This window comes from Physeter macrocephalus, chromosome 15 (genome assembly GCF_002837175.3).
Source record: "Physeter macrocephalus isolate SW-GA chromosome 15, ASM283717v5, whole genome shotgun sequence".
In the NCBI taxonomy this organism is placed as follows: domain Eukaryota; kingdom Metazoa; phylum Chordata; class Mammalia; order Artiodactyla; family Physeteridae; genus Physeter; species Physeter macrocephalus.
The window spans coordinates 74,008,236-74,027,907 of NC_041228.1; the positions used below are offsets into that span (position 1 = coordinate 74,008,236).

General features: G+C 36.7%; 1 pseudogene; it reads left to right on the forward strand.

The window, feature by feature from the left end:
• Positions 1-419: 419 nt before the first annotated feature.
• On the forward strand, positions 420-1,327 carry LOC102996662 (AP-3 complex subunit sigma-2-like; annotated as a pseudogene).
• Positions 1,328-19,672: the final 18,345 nt, after the last annotated feature.

Below are 19,672 nucleotides of genomic sequence, written 5' to 3' on the forward strand. Positions count from 1 at the left end.
AGTCAATGAAACGTAAGTTTTTATTTGAAAAGATCAATAAAATAGACAAAACGCCAGCAAGATTGACAAATAAAAAGAGAGGAGAGAAATTTCTATTATCAGTTTGAAACAAAGGATCACACTACGGAGTTTGCATACATCGAAAGAATAAGAGAATAGTCTGAGCAACCCTAGACACATAAATTTGACAATTTACATGAAATAGATTAATTCCGTGAAAAGTACATAAACTACTCCAACTCATCCAATGAACAGCCCAATAACGACTAATGAAATTAAATTTATACACACACATATATATGTATACACACATATTAATAAAATAGAATAAAAACCCAGAAGTAGTTCCATATAAGTATGGCCAGGTTGTAGTGGAAGGAGAGGCTCTCTAGAAGCAGCTGGTGGTGAAAGGAGTGTAGATGATTCAGGCAATCCTGGTTTTCAGTAAACGGGAAGCCGTGGCTTGTCTGCTTCTACCAGCGTTTCCCAGAAGAAATTCAACAGCAGATTATTCGAGAGATCTTCCATCTAGTTTTCAAATGGGATGACAACATCTGTAACTTCTTGGGGGGTGGAAGTTTGATTGGTGGGTCTGACTACAAACTGATTTATCGGCATTATTCTACCCTCTATTTTGTATTTTGTGGGGATTCATCAGAGAGTGAACTTGGGATCTTGGACCTCATCCAGGATTTTGTGGAGACTCTGGACAAGTGTTTCGAAAATGTTTGTGAATTGGATTTGATCTTCCGTATGGATAAGGTGCACTACATTCTTCAGGAGGTGGTGATGGGTAGGATGGTGTTGGAAACAAACATGAATGAAATCGTGGCTGATTATTCGAGAGATCTTCCAGCTAGTTTTCAAAAGGGATGACAACATCTGTAACTTCTTGAGGGGTGGAAGTTTGATTGGTGGGTCTGACTACAAACTGATTTATCGGCATTATGCTACCCTCTATTTTGTATTTTGTGGGGATTCATCAGAGAGTGAACTTGGGATCTTGGACCTCATCCAGGATTTTGTGGAGACTCTGGACAAGTGTTTCGAAAATGTTTGTGAATTGGATTTGATCTTCCGTATGGATAAGGTGCACTACATTCTTCAGGAGGTGGTGATGGGTAGGATGGTGTTGGAAACAAACATGAATGAAATCGTGGCTCAGACTGAAGCCCAGAACAGGCTGAAGAAATCCAAGGGTGGTCTTTCAGCAGCACCCGCCCGGGCCCTGTCCACCGTGAAAAACATCGGCCTGCTGGAGATGCCTCGGATTATCAACATTGGAGATCTCAACATCAAGGTCCCCAACCTGTCGCAGTTTGTCTGAGGGTAGAAGACGGCTGAACTGAGTCCTTGGAACCAGCAAAGCCGAGCCAGTCCTGCAGCAAAACCCGATCTGCGCCCTAGAGGAGTCCAGCCTCGGGCCCTGGTCCCTGCTGTCCTGCAGAGGGAAGGAGTCCTGTGTCCACTGCCAGCCTGTGCTTGCTTCTCACACGTGCGGCCTTGCCCGTCTCTCCTACACGCGGCCACTGCAGATGTGAAGGGTCCTGGCTTCCTCAGTGGGGTGCAGGTGCCCAAGCCACTCGCCCCCTTTACCTGCCACGTGCAGCCACTCCCAGGGATTGCAGACTGTCGTGAGAACAGAACCTCACCACGAGGCTGTTCTCCGACTAGAGTCTTCAACCTTAGCACCACGAGGCTCCCTGAGGTCCTGTAGCATTGACTTCCCTGGTGAGGTGCCATAGCTAGAAAAGCGCTGACCCTCTAGATTTGGGGATGTGGTGAGTGGCAAACAAGGGCAGGATGGTATGAGGTCCAGAGTTGCCTACTGGCTCTACTAGAGTTGGCACACCCAGAATCCTTTTGTATAGCCACGCTGTCTCATCACCACCTCCTGAGGCACACACTCCCCAGTGCCACAGTCCTGGCCCTGCTCTCCCAGGTGTTTATGTGCAGGACACAACCCAAGTCATAGGCCTGTCGTTTGCCTGCCCCCCACATTTCTGCCAACAGGGAGGGCACAGCCCACAGCCAGAGGAGTCCCCCTCAAAGGGGAGGAGCCCCGTGTCTGCAGAAGACACTTGCAGGTTTAAAATACATTCTCCTCCCGAGGAGTTGCTGTGTTATGGATGATGAGTCTTTGTCCAGGAAACCCACTGCTGTCTACACCAGCTTCTGGAGCGTGAGAGCCTGAGCTGGGGTCATGTGTTCTAGAGCTGGCACAGGGGGAGGCTGGGGACAAGGGCAGCGTGCTGGCTGAGACTGGTGGCGGTGCAGCATCTTCTCCCCAGTGTGCGAGGGGGCCCTGCCTGAGCTCCCTCTGGGCACGCCCTGTTCCCCTCAGATGACAGTGCCCTAGAGCTAGCTGTGGAAACCTGCAAATGTTTACATGTGATAAGAGGCTTTCTTCCTGTGGTTAGCTTAGAGCTGAAGCTGCTCGTCGGAGTAGTGCCTTTTACTCCTGCGTTGCCTTCGGAGAGCTGCGTTACCAGGTCTCAGGTATGATGTTGAGCTGCCTTGAGATTCGGGAGCTCGCTGCACCATCATGGTAAAGTCTCCCAGCCTGGGAACTTCTCGTGCCTGCCGGCCGGTGGCCCAAACTGTCTCACCAGGTCTCCTGATGCTGTCGCAGAGCCCATCTGAGATGGTGCCTTACAGGACCATGGTCAGGACCACGTCTTTTTCTGCTTTGAACCGTGCTTCTTGTGGTTGGTGCTCTTTGCTCCCTGTAGCCTCTTAACCTCAGTCTTTTGGAACATCTCTGATAACCACAGAGGTGGGCAGTGTTGATCAGAAGAGTTTACTTTTTTTTTTTTTAACAGACATTTCAGCATATTCACATCCCTCTCTTTCACATTTGCTGAAAGTGATATAGGAACAAAATGATATCTATTTTGTACCTACTGTAAGGTGGCATGAGCGAGATCCTTCCACAATCCTTACAACAGACACTGTTAGCTCCATTTTGCAAGTCAAGAAAGTAAGAATCAGAGAGGTCAAGTAACCGGCTTTAGGTCACAAGGGCTAAGAACTGAGACTGTCTGTCTGCCTAAATCCACAGTTCATTTTTTTTCACTGCTCAGGATGGCCTCTCCCAATTTTATTTTCTTTCTTATGGATAAGGAAACCTCAAAAAGGTTAGGTACCTTCTCAGAAACTGTGATAAAAATCAGCTTGGTTTTTCTCAGAAACTGTGATAAAAACCGGCTTGGTAGCCAGTGACAGCATCAAAGAGTGTAAGAGCTGGAGGGTCCTCCACATGCCTCCATTGAGCTGGTGAGGAAGTAGAAGCCCAGAGTGTTAAGTGTTATGTCAAGGGTCACAAAGCTAGAATGAAGTCATTTTTCTTTTTTAAAAATTTTTATTGGAGTATAGTTGATTTACAGTGTTGTGTTAGTTACAGGTATACAGTAAAGTGAATCAGTTACACGTATAAAAGAAAAGTATGGCCAATGAATTTTTGACAAAATGTAAAAGAATTCAATGGAGAATGAATAGTCTTTTCAAAAAATGGTGTTAAGCAATTAGAAATGTATAACCAGATTTTGAATCTTGGCATAATCTCACATCTTATATAAAAATTCAGTAAAAAAGGATCATAGATTTAAATATAAAATATACAATTATAAAAATTTTAGCTGATAACATAGGAGAAAATCTTTGAGAGAGAACTAGGGTTTGGTGAAGAATCCTTAGATGTGATACTAAAAGCATGATTGATAAAAAAGATAAAATTGTTAAATTAGACTTCATCACAATTAAAAACTTTTGCTCTAAACAAGACTCCATGAAGATGATGAAAAGTTATAGATTGGAAGAAAATATATGAACACCACATATCTGAAAAAGGGCTCAAACCCAACAGTGAGAAGCACACCATCCATTTAGAACATAGGCGACATCCGTTTCACTGAAAAGGATATAAAGACCAGCAAATGAAAAGATGTTCATCACTAGTCATCAGGGAAATGTAAATGAAGACCACAATGAGAAATCATTGTATATCTATTAGAATGGCTAAAGCTAAAAATAGTGATAACACCAAATGCTGCTAAGGATGTGAGGACACTCAATCTCTTGTAAATTCCTGGTGGGTAGTATGTAAAACGATACACAACCACTCTGGAAAATATTTTGGCATTTTCTTAAAAAACTATACACTCACTGTATGTCAGCAAATTAATTCCTGAGCATTTATCACAGAGAAATAAAAATTTACATCCACACAAAAACCTACACACAATTCATAGCAACTTTATTTGTAATAGCCAAAACCTGGAAACAGCCAAAATGTCTCTCAATAGTTGAACAAAGTGAGATAGAGTTGTCCCATGTCCCAAGACCACCAAGGATACCAAAATGCACTAATGCTCAAGTCCCATATATAAAATGTGTAGTATTTGCATATAACCCACGCACATCCTCCTGTATATTTTTAACTCATCTCTAGATCTTACACTTAATACAGTGTAAATACTATACAATTTAAATAGCTGTCAGCGTGTGGCAAATTTAAGTTTTGCTTCTTGGAAATTTCTGGAATTTTTATTTTGTTTTGCGTACTTCTGACCTGCAGTTGGTTGAATCCCTGGATTCAAAACCTGAAAATATAGAGGCCCAAATGTATAGCCATATGAATCTTCAACAATAAAAATGAACAAAGTATTGATACACTCAGTAACTTGGATGTATCTCAGGGACATTTTGCGGTTGGGAAAAAGCCTCAGTCTCAGCCAGTCCCATGCTGTATTTACAAAACATTTATTAAATCACAATTATAAGATGGAAAAGAGATGAATGGTTGTCAGGAATTAGAGATGGTGGAGGTGTCTCTGATAAGGGTTAGCACATGGGACAACTTTGTGGTGATGTGATAGCTCTGTATCTTCATTGTGTGGTAGTGGTTGTGTGAATTTACCTGTGTAATAAGTTGACAGAAAGTTATGCCCACCTATTAAATTCATCTGTCTTTGATGAAATTTCTCAGTAATCTCTTGGATGAAGCTCATCCTCTATTGGGTTTCTCAGGTTAGGTTCATGAATAGAGTATTTCTTAAGATCCTGCAAGTTTATAACTACTTTTCTATAGCCTTGACATTTGAAGAGTAGTTTGGCTGAATATAAAATCCTTGGTTCCATGTTTGCTTTATTGAGTTTCTGAAAATGTTGCTCCATTCTTCTCCTGCTTCATATGCAGCTGTCAAGAAGTCAGTGGTCAATAGATTGAGTTTCCTTGGTAAATCACTTTGACTTAGCTGGATATAAAATTCATTGATTCTCACTTTGTTGTGTAGAATTTCTTTAAAATGTTGGTCTACTGTTTTCTTGCTTTGGACATGGTTGCCAAGGAGTCTTGTCAACAGGATTTTCTTTCCTTTCTGAATGACTATATTTTTTTTTCCTGGATCCCCTGAATATTTTTTTCTCAATCTTTAATTTTGTTTTAAGTCTATAATAGATTTATAAGGATACGTCAGTTTTCTAAGATATGCCGTGGGGACTTTCAATGTATAGATGTAGGTCTCCTTTTATTTCCAGGAAGTTTTCTAGAATAATAGTTTAAAATATTAGATAATTCTATTGATTTCTTCTTTTTTCAATGAATTATATGAATGTATTCTATCTTCTTTGGTTATCTTCTGTTGCTATTGTGTCATCTGTGATTCTTTCCACTTTTTAAAATAACTTTTTCATTCTTTTGGCTTTTCTTCATGTCTCTTATTTAACTTTTCATTTAAATCTCTTCTGCTCTGGGCTGATTGTAATTTAGATTTAATTTCTTTTCATTTTGAATTCCCAATAGCCATTGCTATCATAGCACCACTCAGACATGTTTCAAGTATCTCCCATTAAGGATGGTACTCTCCTATTTGGAATGATTTTCCCTGTGTTCCATTATCTCTAGGCTTCATGCTGCCATTTCCTCTTTTCTACACAGTCTCCGCTTGATTCTCAGCACAACCCTTGTTTCTGAAGTTGTCTTATAAATTTGGATGTTTATCTTTCTATTTACAGGTAATTTGAAGGAAATTAGAGTTGTCTCATTAATTTGAAGGTAATATTTCCAAATCTGTTCCTACATGGCTAGGTAACTCCCAAATAGTCTGTTTCAGATCATTGCGGGAGTAGAGTAGTTAAATATGTCTTTCATTATTATAATGAGGCAGTAATTTTGCCAGTGTAACATTGGCACAGGGATAGACATATAAATAAATAGTTGAGACTAGGGACTCCAGAAATATATCACACATAGAACTTACATTGATTTGTGACCAAGAATGCCAATTCGTTCAACGGATAAAGAATATACTTTTTAACAAGTGATACTGGGACAAGAAAAAAAGAACATTGACTCTTATGACATAAGTGAAAATTAAAATGAATCATAGGCCTAAATGTAACAGTTAAAATGATAAAATTTCTAAAATAAAATATGGGAAAAATCTTCTCAGCCTTGAGATAGGCAAAGACTTTTTAAGACACAAAAGCATTAACCATTAAAGAAAAAAATGATAAATTTGACTTTATCAAAAAACTTGCTTGTTGAAAGATTTAATTAAGAAAACAAAAGGGAAGCCACAGAATGGGAGAAAATACATGCAATACATATTTGACCAAAGACTTGTAGCCTTACCTTATACAACTCAGTAGTAAAAAGAGGATAAACCCAACAGTACAGAGCAAAATATTTGAACGGTTTCTTCAAAAAAGATAAACTACAAATGGCCAATAAGCACATGAAAAGATGCTCAACATCATCAGCCATCAGAGAAATGCAAATCCAAAGCAAAATGAGTTCCACTATTCACAAACTAGAATGGCTAAAGTTAAAAAAACATTAGCAGTAGAAAGTGTTGGCTTGTGGAACTTTTATGCGTTTCCAGTGCAAATGTAAAATGATACCCTCACTTTGGGAAACTGGCAGTTTCTTTAATGTTAGCCATACATTTTCCGTATGATCTAGCAATTCCACTTTTAGGTATTTACCAAAGAGAAGTGAAAATATATATCGATGTAAAAACTTGCACCTGAAAGTTTGTAGTAGCTTTATTCATAAAAGTCAAAAATTGTAAACATATCCATGAGCTGGTGAATAGATAAACAGTGGTAATATCCTCGCTAAGGATATTACTAAGTAATAAAAAGGAACAAACTACTGATACATTTAACAATATGGGTGGATCTCAAAAATAGTATGCAAAGAGGAAAAGCCAGACACAAAAGTACATATTGAATGATTCTCTTTATATGAAAATCTAGAAATGACAAATTTAATGTATAGGGATGGAAAGCGCATCAGTGGTTGACTAGGGCCAGAGGTGGGCTGGATTAACTGGGAAAGAGCACAAAGGAATTATTCCGTATCATATTGTGATGAAGGTTGCATGATGAACAGTGCATCATTACACTGTTCACTTAAAATGGATTCATCTTTTAAATGAGTTTTAAATGAGTTATGCTGCAATGGAGTTGATAAGTTATAAAAATGTTGAAAAGAAATCTTTCAATATTTAAAAGTATTGGAAAGATAGAGTAGTATAGGAAATTGACTATTATAATGCTTTCAATTAGTGAGATCCCTTTGCACAATATATTTTAAAAATATTAGTCCAAATAAAGTCCAGAAGTAGTCACTTAACCTCAATATTAAAATCATTAGTAAATATGCATATACAGATATGTATATATGTGTATATATTTATCATCTATATTTCCTAAATATTTTATCCAATAGAGACTGTTTGCTTCTTGGAAACCAGCCATAGCATAAGACAATTTCCTCTGATATTTTTGTAAATCTATTTTGTGTTGTTACAATGATTATTTTCATGCATGTATTACTAAAGTATTAGTCACAGTATATCTTTTAAAATGTGCTTCATTTGCTTTCTTCTTATGCTTTTCTACGTGTTGGCTGACATCTGTCTTCTACATCAGAAGAGTGAGAAGTCAAGAACCTTTCACTTATTACAGTGTTCTGAAGCTTCATTTTCTTATAGTTCAGGGACTTTGTGGACCTATTCTCCCCACCTTGAGGAGTACAAACCATCCCATTCTAACAGTAACTCATTTGAAAACATCACCAACCTTAACCATCTGTTTCCAACTTCTAAAATCTGCCCAGCAATGATCTTTAGAAAAGCAGAAATTTCAATTGATATATTCAATGACTGTTTGTTTCATAGAATTCATGCTCCTTGTTCAGTAATCCTGAATCTTTATGTACACTTTCTGCAGAATCAGAGTTGTGAAAATAGATAGATGCATAAACAAGGTTGTTTCTTTCTAACCTAACTGCTAAATACGTATATATTAGTTTGCTAAGGCTGCCATAACAAAATACCACAGATTTAGTGGTTTAAACAAGAGACATTTCCCACAGTTGCAGAGACTAGAAGTCCAAGATCAAGGTGCCAGTAGGGTTGGTTTCTTCTGAGGCCTCTCTCTTTGTCTTGTAGTTGTCTGCCTTTTCGCTGTGTCCTCACATGGTGTTTCCTCTCTGTGTGTGTACATCCCTGGTATCTTCCTGTGTGTCCAAATTTCCTCTCCTTATGTCACAGGTCAGAAACTAACAGCCTTATTTTAGCTTAATTACTACTTTAGAAGCCATATCTCCAAACACGGTCACATTCTGAGGTAGTGGGGATTAAGTCTTCAATGTATGAATTTCGGTGGGGGGGGAACAATTCAGTCTATAACATCACATGACTCATCATCCCCTTTCATGTGGTTCTTTAGCCCCATAAGATGTCAATAGACGCCCACAGCAAAAACTGTGCCACAGCAGAATATTCTGCTAGACCCTCAATGAACAGTGCTCTGAGTGAAATCACCTACCTTGTCAAGTTTTGCTTGAATGCGGAATGTACATTCATGTCAGAGAATACTCACTTTGGCAATTTAGAAACAAATCTTGTGCAAAGTTCGACCCACTTTACTAACTTTGTGAATAATATCTGAGAGGAAATGACTATCGCTTCACAAAAACTCATTATAGAGCTTGGACACAATCTTATTAAGTAGCTATTGTATTACTGTATGATCAGAGTCATCACATCAGGAACTTTCAAAGGGAACTCCATCTCTGTTACAGCTGACTCCAGAATATGTGCCAAGTATTTTTTAAAAACATTCACCTTCTGCGACGTATGTTTTTGCGAGCATGTGGTTTACATTTGCGTTGAATTTCTCATCCATCTGTCCACAAGAATGGATACGTTTTATCGAGCATTTCCTGAGTTCACACTGGAAAAGTATTATTATCCCAAAACATTGACGACCAAAAGGAAAGCAGATGAGTCCTTGTTTCAAAAATGAACACAGAGTTTCAGCTAATTCTTTTTAAAAAAAATTAAGTTATTTATTTGTTTGTTTTTATTTTTGGCTGTATTGGGTCGTCGTTGCTGCCCGCAGGCTTTCTCTAGTTGTGGTGAGCGGGGGTTACTCTTCGTTGCGGTGCGCGGGCTTCTCACTGTCTTGGCTTCTCTTGTTGCGGATCATGGGCTCTAGGCATGCAGGCTTCAGTAGTTGTGGCACGTGGGCTCAGTAGTTGTGGCTTGTGGACACTAGAGCGCAGGCTCAGTAGTTGTGGCGCACAGGCTTAGTTGCTCCTTGGCATGTGGGATCTTCCCGGGCCAGGGCTTGAACCCGTGTCCCCTGCATTGGCAGGAGGATTCTTAACTACTGCGCCACCAGGGAAGCCCTCAGCTGATTCTTATGCACATAGAAATCAAAACTGTGCTTTTTTGTGGTTCCATCTTCCTGCACTGTAAACTTTGAGTCACCATCAAAATAGGTAAAGACATCTAGAATGTAATTGATTCAACCACCATAAGTTGAAGTTGAGAAGAAATTGTCATTATCACTAGAATTACTGCCAGTGATTTATATATTCATATATTTTGGTATATATGCTATATACCAAACATATTAAATAGGCATAGCTGTTCTAAGGTAGTTTACACAGCATTCCACAATTGCCAAGGACGCTTTGGTAATTCTGCACCATTTCTTCTGTAGCGGAAGTGTATTGCAGGCTCTTTCCTTGGAATATATTGGCCTCTACCTTTTCCCAGCCTTTGCCTTCTTTGTTTCCTGCCGCACTGTAGAGCAGTTGTCATATGTGAAGTAGTGACCACGTTCACAGAGGTCTAAACTGGTATTGTATACCCAAACTTAGTCTATAGGTGGGTTTTATTTGTCTCAAGCAGTCTTAATCTTTTAACTTTTCCTGTATAAAATCAGAAGACGTCACATAAAAATGTAGAAACTTTTGTGAGTTTGTTTTTTTCTAATATTACTAGTATTGGTTGTATTTCAGGAAGTTGAGTCCTGGTTTAAAAACATACAGACACACAGGTAAATATAACACCTATCCATATAAAATTTTATAAAGTTGGCAGTGATATTATTAATACTATTACAGTAAGGTGACGAATTTTGCATTAAAGGGTAAAATCATTGAAAATATAAACAAAATGCGATGTCCTACTACCTAAAATAGATAAGAAACATTTATAACTCACGTAGCTTTATCAATGTGCTTCTGAAATCTTAGGTAATTCAAAAGTTAAAACAAAAATACAGTTTCATAAATTTCTGAAAGCTTTCCAAACTTTTCTTTCATTCGTTCATTCAATCTTTTCTCTAATCAATAATAAGAAATGATTTATATTAGGTGAAAAAGACTATCCAAGCTGTGTTTTTTGAAATAACTTTGAGTAGCAGGGGAAGGTGTGGAGGTGTTATGTTGGATGAATGTCACTATGACTCGTAGAGAAAATGCTACTTTGAAGGAGCACAACTTGTATTAGACGTACTCAGTATCCATATACATACATACATGCACATACTCATACCTCCAAATAACGAGTGTTTCCAGTAGAAATTCCCACCCAACATTTTTTGGGAAATTTATGTTTTCTGAATCCTGAATCCTCAGGAAAATTAATGCCTAAACTGGGGAAATGGAGAAAAGAATTATAGTTTTCATGTGAAAATTAAAATTGAACAATCTGTGGCGAGATGTTACTGGTTGGAAGGAATCCACAGATGCCAAATAAAAAGCAGGAGCGAGACATGCTAACACTGGAGTGGAAGGTCAAAGTTGACACTTCCAGGATCTGGCACAGGAGCAGGTGGGAGAGAGGTGGTCTATCTAGCAGCCTACTTGTAACTTGTAACTATGTTGTGACTGCATTTGTGGCCCTCTCTGGCTAACAGTGAGTCATTGTGGTAAATTAAATATTGATAAGTTATGCACATACTTTACACAAACCCTGTTGGTGGTATTCCAAGAAATAACAAGTTTTGGAAGCCAAATGAGTCCTTCAATTGGAATTTTAACACATGCCCTTGATAGGAGATCTGAATGTTACATTATGCAGACACTACCTCATAATGCTTATTGGAGTTTTCCGTTATTTTAATATTTGCTACAGGTGACAGTTCTTTGTAAATGCCATCAAAATTAACATTTCTTACTTCCTAAATTGTTTAAAGATATCTATAATAATCAGGAAAGAGAATGAAGAATGTTGGAAGTATTTTATGACTAACCTAATGTTTCAGGAATTCCTGATACTTCTCAGGAATTCTGATTTTTGGTTTCCAAATTCTGAAGATTAATATCTGTTGGGAATTTTGAAACATTCTCTTCCACTAACTTCAGGAGTTTTATGGAATCAAAATTGCTAATTTTAAAGCATGTTTTCAGTCGCTTATTTGGAGGCTCAGCTAATAGTCTAATTTGACATACATGGAAAATTTATGATTTTCTTTTCTGGGGCAAAACAGAAAAGTACTTTATGCTCAACCTGTGTGCATGTGAATGTGTGTATGCATGTGTAGGATATTAAATAGATAGTTTTTGGCAAAACAGAAACAATGGGCTAATAATTTTGAAAAAATATCGTACACTTTCTATTTCCATATAAAATGAATTAATCTGCACTTAATACAATGCTTTACTTATTCACATCTTATTTAATAATAAGTAAAGAACCTTAAAAATTTTACTTGACCTTCCTCTTCTATTCTGTTTACTTTGACAAGGAAAGAAATTCTGTGAATATTGAGATTTGTATCAAAGATTTCTAAAATCACCCACAAGTATAGATTTAAAGGCCTTTAAAAACCTGATTGTTCACACACTTGTAATGATGACTCATATCTTATAAAGCTGGCTTGAAACCCCACAGATCTTTCTGTACTTAAAAAATGTAAATGACTTTTTTGCCCATGGGGAGATTAATAAATTCACTAAGGTGAAAAAAAATGAATTCTGTCTTCCCCAGTGAGAAAATTGCTCAAAGATTAATTTAGCCTGTTTAATTCAGCTCTCAAATGTTTCTCAGGGCTCTAAAATATTTTTCTACCTTCCTTGCACCTGGGACATCAATTTGATTATTTTTACTCTTGAATTCAATGTGTCTACTTTCTTCTATATCGAGCTATTTTCATTTTCATTCAGTTCATTTTACTCTTGGTTTCTTTTTTATTTTTCTAGACAATTATTGCTATTCATATTTTGCTGATAATCTCCTTTTATATTATTTTGGGCTCGAAGCTGGAAGGAACATGTAATAGATATGTTCATGTTCCCCTCCTTTTTCCAGTCTCAATCCTTTCTTTTCCTATACATAAATACACATCTTCAGTGTTGATAAACTTGTGGTTTGTTCAATACTAGACCCACTGCTTTTTCAAGGAAATAACATTTTAAGCTGAGGGAGGTCATAACAAACCTTAACAAACCTTTAGTAACAACCTCCAGCCTTCCAAGATCCTATAGTATTTACTAAAAGGGAAAACTGAGACAAATTTCACATAGTTTATGTGTGTCATTTTTATCAAAAAATACAGTTGACTGTGACATATTTTTTTCACCGCCTGTTTTAAACAGCACAGTAGTTACTCTGTGGCCATTATTACTCTTGAGGTCGATGCCTGGTGATTTACTTCTGATATAATCAACTTTATACTATAAAATGCAATGTGCTATATAAAAGTAAGATGATTCTCTTATTGTTTATTACATTTTATTTTCTTCCCCTCATATTACTCTGGCTAGATTTCCTTATAAAATATGCCAGATTTTATTGTTTAGTTTATACTTGATATCAAAATTCATTTGGTTTCTTTATGTCCTTCCTTTTTATACTTATGTTTTGTAAATGATGAAAAATTTCACTTTGACTTGAAATAATAGACATTTTTTAAAACAACGAGACCTGGTATCTTTTCTGCTAAAGGAATCAATCTTAATGGAAATACTTACTCTGATGAGAATAGCACTAGTAAAGCATTGTTTTGCTGATAAAACTAGTATGGTATCTTGTCACTTTGCTTTCATCATTTTGCTTGACTTCATCAATACCTCTAAAATCTTTAACTTTAAAGAATTTCTTAAAGCTGTGATAAAATTTTGCAAAATCAAGAACACTAAAGCTAAGGGCACTGTATATTCTTCCTTGATGCTCCACTCAAGGCATGAAAAATGTCCAATGGGCTTTTTAACCCAGATCTGTGAACTTACAAAACTGCTATGAAATAGGGAAAGGACAGTGATTAAGTTCCAGTCCATTGCAATCTTTGCTTCAAGTTGTTTCTACTCTGCATATTACGTGCTTGATTAATTCCTGGGACAGGGGTGAGGGACAGATCATTAATGATTACAGAAGTACATACAGGGAGGCAGAGTAGCTGGCACATTCACCTCTCCTAAGTGGCATCTGACTGCTTTCATAACTAGGGGGTAACACTCAGCACTGATGACACATGCTCAGGCCAGATGCTTCTGTTTATTGGGCACAAAAACTGATGTTGCCTCCCCTAATGAAAAGTGAATTGAGAGAGCAAGAAGATACCGTTTCAATAAGGCTAGGGAAAAGATGCAACTTATAAACTGTCCACAGACTACAGAATAAGTGAAATGTTATGACAAGGAAAAATATGTGTTGGTAACATAGCTTGACTCATATTTCAAGAGCAAAATTGAAACCATACTTCTGGAGGGTACAGATGGTGACAACTGGAAAGGCGCTCTGAAATGCTACTCTTTCAGGATGTGACATGCAGACCCTCCTCTGCCCAATCACTTTCATGTGTAGGATAAATATATCTCAGGAGGTAACAGCAATTTTGCTCCTAAGTTCTGGGTTGGAAGACTGAGAGGGGGAAGGGGTGAAGAAGAAGGTAACATATTAAAATAAAAGGAGTACATTCTTTAAAACAACGTGAATGTTACATTAATAAAACATTGCACACACAATAGGGCCAAAACCCAATAATTGCATGAAGAGGTGAGTATTGTTAAAGTCTGGTTATTGGCTCACAGGGCAGAGTATATATGGCTAAATTAGTAGATTATTAATTATTACCACCTTAAAAAGTAGTAGATTATTTTGAATCAAAGTCAATATAAATTTTTATCTTAATATCATGGTTACATGGATTCCCAGAGAATTAAATATCTAAGCAAAAATGAGGGTAACAAATAATGTCTAATCTAGATTTCTCTTTTATTTTTGATTTTAAAATTTCCTTTTAATTTTTTGCTTTTTATTAAAGCTAAAAGTAATGGTTTTAAAAAAGTATAACACAGTAATCACTTTTCAGGCAAAAGTGCCTGAAAGCTGTGTGCAATGATAATTTCTTATGACATATTTTTAGGTTAATGAATCTTGGATAAGAATTTAAATTCTCAGATGATGAGTGAAACTTGAATGGGCTCAGGGATATAGCTCAACTCATCACCCATGAATCTAGAGTTTTATATTGAGTGAGTTTTACACAATTTAAAAAATTGTTCTCTGAAGTGGGGCTGTGGAGGTTCTTCTTGATTTCACTGAGCCAGATAAACACAGTATCTCTTATTCACCCTGAACTAGGAGTGCTCCAGGAGGCTCATGTCAAATAGTGTCCAAGGACATGGTGAGGGCACGGATTTTCTGTGCTGCACACCTTGCACCCTTGCTGCTGGCATGTGGTGGCTCATACCAGGTGCATAATGAGTGCGTTGTTGAATGAATGAATGAATGAAACACTTTCTGCACTCTTTTTGTAAAACTTTCTTCTCTGTTTCACTGACTCCTGGCTTTCCATGTAACAGGAGAAGTTAGCTTCTTCTCAGTGCTCTGTGTGTGGTGTGTGTGTGTGTGTGTGTGTGTGTGTGTGTGTGTGTGATGTACATACCCACCAACACTTGTGTTTCCTCCTTGTTCACTTGCCCATTCAATACCTTTGTTATTTAAAGTTCAATTTTCTTCTCTTCAAGTTCCGTACTCCCTAAGTGTGGAAGTCATCCAGAGTACAGTTGCATGGTTTCACATACCATGTATTCTTGTGACACTTGAATGCATATCTGCAAAACCTTTTCCAGGGCTCTAAAACCACACACCTACCTGCCAAATGGATAATTTCCACTTAAAATTTCATGGATAAATCACATCATTCATGATTCAAACAAATATTCTCATTTTCCAAATTTGTTCTTCCTTTTATATTCCCTTTCATCCATTCTTTGGAGTCAAAATGGTTATCTTAGCACTCAAGATTATTTCTCTGCTCTTCACCCAATCAGACACCAAGTCCTGCAATCTATTTCCTTAATATTTTCCTATTCATCTGCTCCTTGTCTTTCTTTTTGACACTCTATTGGTCCATTCTTAATGACTTATGACTCATATTGGGATCCAATAGCATCCTTACTAATCCGTACCTCCATGCTCCCCCTCCTCCCTCCATCTTCTGCACTGTTAGAGGTGAGTTTTGAAAGTCCAACCTGACCATGTCACTCTTCTACTCAAATCTCTTTATTTTGCTCCAAGATTTCAAAGTAATATTTAAACTCTTCAATTTAGTATATAAGGCCTTCCACAAACTGGCCTGTCCCTACTTTTCCAGCTTCACCTTTCACCATTGTGTCCTAGGCTTCTGTAGTATGTACCTAGCTACCTGTAATTAAGAAGTTCTCTCTCATTCACGCTTCCATGTTTTCATTCTTCATATTACTTCTGCCTGAGACACTTCTGCCTTGAACCCCTTATCTTCCCCTGCCTACCTCCCTACCATTTCTTCTCTTAAAATATGTTCACTCACTGGAAACTCCTCCTCAGCTGTACTTTGGACTGTATGATTTACATGTTCCCCTTTTATTCTCCTGTCATTCTAAAACATCACACTTGTCACATTGAATGATCATTTCCTCACCATTAGCTCTTTGAGGACAAGTAACTCTCTATTCAACTTTGTATGCCCAGAATATATCACAGTGCCTGACACATAGTAGACACTCATTAATGTTTGCTGAATGGATAAGTTCAAGGCAGAAGTTCATAGGCAGATGTCTGGGGTTTAATTATGGCTTGGACACAAAGAAAAACATGGTTCTGATAATGGATAATTTGGCTCTGACTTACTGTGAAATTTCACACATCTTTCCAGATATTTGGATTTCAATGATAAGATTAAAAGCATGCTATTAATATAGCCATGATAGTTAGAGTAGGGTTATGAGTTTGGATTTAATGTATCAAGTTTAGTGATTGTTTTCATTAGTCTTTAGGTTTTATGTTCATGTGAAACTTGAACTAAACCGAGCTGCTTTAGTTTCATTATGAAACTAAAGCTTGTATCTCCTCATATTAAAACCTCAGTTTAAAACTCAGCAGTTTCAGGGGATCATTTCATAAAAATGTCAATTCCTGCAGTTTTGGAATTGAGTGACAGCCAAAAGTTTTAGCAAAACATCTGAGCAGAATTACTCACCAGTACTTCACAAATGGTGAATAAAACATAGCAAGACTGAAAAGTAGAGATCCCAGTTACATTATTTTTTATCTATAAATTAAATGTGTTTTGAACAAAAATTCTGATCTCAGGAAAATTTCTTATAACCTTAAAATATTCAAAGGGTCACCTAATATTTTTGACCCACCTCTCACGTTCTTATTCTTCACGCCCTTCAAATTTTCAGAGAACCTGAAATCCTGACCCTAGGTTTCTGGAATATTCTCATCTACTTGTGATTCTTTTCTTCAAAAGAAAACTGATTTGAAATTACTTGGAGCCATTTTACCACGTGAAAAGTAGGAAAACTGCTTAACCTCCTGGTGTCTTATTTCTCAATCACTGACACTCTGACGGAAGAGTTTATACACTGTTTATAGTGCAGTTTTATGTAGGTTATTTCAAGCAGAAAAGTGTATTGATTATTCAACAAAAAGCATGCATGCAAAAGGCAACTTTATCATTGGGCTAAATTCTTAATATCCAGAGTATTTCATCTGCCAAATGTCAATGTGAAATTTTTATAAGATTCTTATATTTGATCTCCCACTAAAACATGTCTCCAGCTTTAATGTCATTTACAAGGTCTGTGTTACCGTTACTTATAATTTACATGAAAAGATTTTAAATTGAATTAGTTTTATCTTCTGACACATTTTGACTTGTTCTAATTCTTTTGATTACTCACTACTTTTTCATATTCCATAGCAAGCACTAATTTAATATAAGGTCAGTCTCCTTAATGGGCATGTTTTACAGTCTTTCTCTATTACTACTTAGTCTCATTATTAGCTTTTGTTGGCACCTGAAGCAGTGTTGATCAGCACAACAGTCTAGAAAAGAAATATGAAAGTTTTCAAAGAAGCAAAATGTGTGCTGTATTACACTTAAAAATCACTGTCTGCATTCTATGCAATCTTTTATTTAAAAATACATGAATGATCATTTCCCTAAGAAGAACATACATGGGCATCTAAAGTAGATATTGTCTAATTTTTATGAAATCACTTGCTTTAGTTGTGATACACAAATCATATCAATAATTTGAAATGATAAAATGCAATATAAAGGAAGATTGATTTTCAACATAACAGTGTGAGATGCTCTATGGACCTAATCCCCATTAGAACTGACGAAAATTAATTAAAAAAAAAAAAGTAAGTTCTTTTTGAAGTAATGGAAGATATGATGACAATACTGTATGAAATAGACAGTATCAATAAAGAAATAGAAAAGAACCAAATGAAAATTTTGGTGTTGAAAAATACAATAACTGAAACGAAGAATTCACTGGAGGGGCTCAGTAGTAAATTTTATTTGTCAGAAGGAAGAATGGTCAAACTTGAAGGTAGATTGATCAATGCATTCTCAAAAACAAAGAGGAAAAAGAATGAAGAAAAGTGAAAAAATCTTCATAGGAAAGTGGGATTCTGCTAAAAACATAAAAAATGCATAATGAGAGTACCTGAAAAAGAGAATAAGAAGAGAAGGAAATATTAGGACAAAGAACTATAAAGTCCCCAAATTTACTAAAAAAATAATTAATGTGCACATTCAGAAACTTCAACAAATTGCAAGTAGGATAAACACAAAGAGATCCACAAACAGACACATCATAGTAAAAAAGAGACTGTCAACAGAGTGAAGTAAGTCAGAAAGAGAAAAACAAATACCGTATGTTAACACATATATATGGAATCTAAAAAAAAAAAAATGTTTTGAAGAACATAGGGGCAGGACAGGAATAAAGATGCAGACATAGAGAATGGACTTGAGGACACAGGGAGGGAGAAGGGTAAGCTGGGACAAAGTGAGACAATGGCATGGACATATGTACACGACCAAATGTAAAATAGCTAGGGGGAAGCAGCTGCATAGCACAGGGAGATCAGCTCGGTGCTTTGTGACCACCTAAAGGGGTGGGAGGGAGATACAAGAGGGAGGAGATATGGGGATGTATGTATATGTATAGCTGATTCACTTTGTTATAAAGCAGAAACTAACACACCATGGTAAAGCAATTATACTCCAATAAAGATGTTAAAAAAAAAAGATAAGGAGAAAATCTTGAAAGCAGTAAGAGAACAATGACTCGTCACTTACAAGGGAACTCCAATAGTATATCAGCTGACTTCCCAGCAGAAAGGTAGTGGGATGGCATATTCAAAGCGCTCAAAGATAAAAACTGTCAACCAAGATTACTATATTCAGCAGAGCTATCTTTCAAAAGTGAAGTGAAATAAAGACATCCCCAGATAAACAAAAACTGAGAGAATGTGTTACTTGCAGGCATGCCTTACCAGAAATACTGAAGAAAGTTCTTTAGACTGAAAGCAGGTGACCACAGAATATAATTTGAATCCACACAAAGAAATAAAAAGCACTAGTAAAGTAATTATGAAATTATAAAAGATAGTATAAGTGCATTTTTTTCTCATTTCTTTTCTGATTTAAAAAAATGTATAAAAAATATGTATATAATATATTCTTGGGCTCATAACATATAGAAATATAATATATTTGTAATATAGTTGCCAATAACAGCACAAAAGAAGTGTGTGGGAACAAAGCTGTACTGGGCCAAGGAAATGACTACAGATGGTAAATTAATTATAACAGAGTATTGTTGAACTTGTAACTTTAAAGATGTAATCTGTGGACTACAGATGGTAAATTAATTATAACAGAGTATTTTTGAACTTGTAACTTTAATAGATGTAATCTGTGTAACAATAATATTACAAAAATGGGGAAAATGGAATATAGGAGTAATATTTTAATATTATATATAATATCATAAACATATATGCCCCTAATAACAAAGCACCAAAATTATGAAGTGAAAACTGAGAGAAAGGATGAAATAAGGCAACTTAATGAT